We start from the raw sequence: 683 nt of genomic DNA, 5'->3' as shown, positions 1-683 counted from the left end.
AATCTCGGTCGCATTAGCTCACTGAAACTAATCATAGCCATCAATTTGCTTTTCAAGGTTGTCCCTAAGCCCTTTGGGTTGTTTCCTTACCACACAGCGAGGTTCTGTTATCAAAGGGACCTAACTGTGATATACGGTTTAGTTTTCAGTTAATGCTTAGCAACTTTTCACAGCAGCGGTGCAGTTAATTATCAGATGTAAATGACTCAGTTTTTTGTACGTATAATTAGAGAAAGCCACACTCTTCGATCTTTGTTTCTAAGTTTACTCTGGACACCCTGGTCTCCCATACAGCATCTAAAACGTTAAATCAGTAACGCACGTAAGAATTATAGCAATACATTCACCGCAGAGTTTTGTCCTGAAACCCCAAGTACTTTGGAACATTTAAAGATACATAACCCACTGCCACAAGCTGTCCCAGGGACGACGCACGTACTTTCTGTACTACCGGGAACAAAACTTGCATTGGGCTGGGTTGATTAAATACTGGCATTGACTGCCCTGGAAGTTCACCCAGGAGCAGCGGCGAGGCTGACAGGAGGGCTACCAGCCGCGCGGAGGGCACTCCGCAAGCTCATCGCCTGCTCAGGGTAATTAACAGATGGTTAATTGCTGAAGCGTACACATGTCAAACCGAATCGGAACAGCCAGGGCGAGCCCGGCCGTCCGTCACAGAAACC

This window comes from Pygoscelis adeliae, unplaced genomic scaffold (assembly GCF_000699105.1).
Source record: "Pygoscelis adeliae isolate BGI_AS28 unplaced genomic scaffold, ASM69910v1 Scaffold57, whole genome shotgun sequence".
NCBI classification, from domain to species: Eukaryota; Metazoa; Chordata; class Aves; order Sphenisciformes; family Spheniscidae; genus Pygoscelis; species Pygoscelis adeliae.
Note: the sequence above shows the minus strand (reverse complement) of the source record.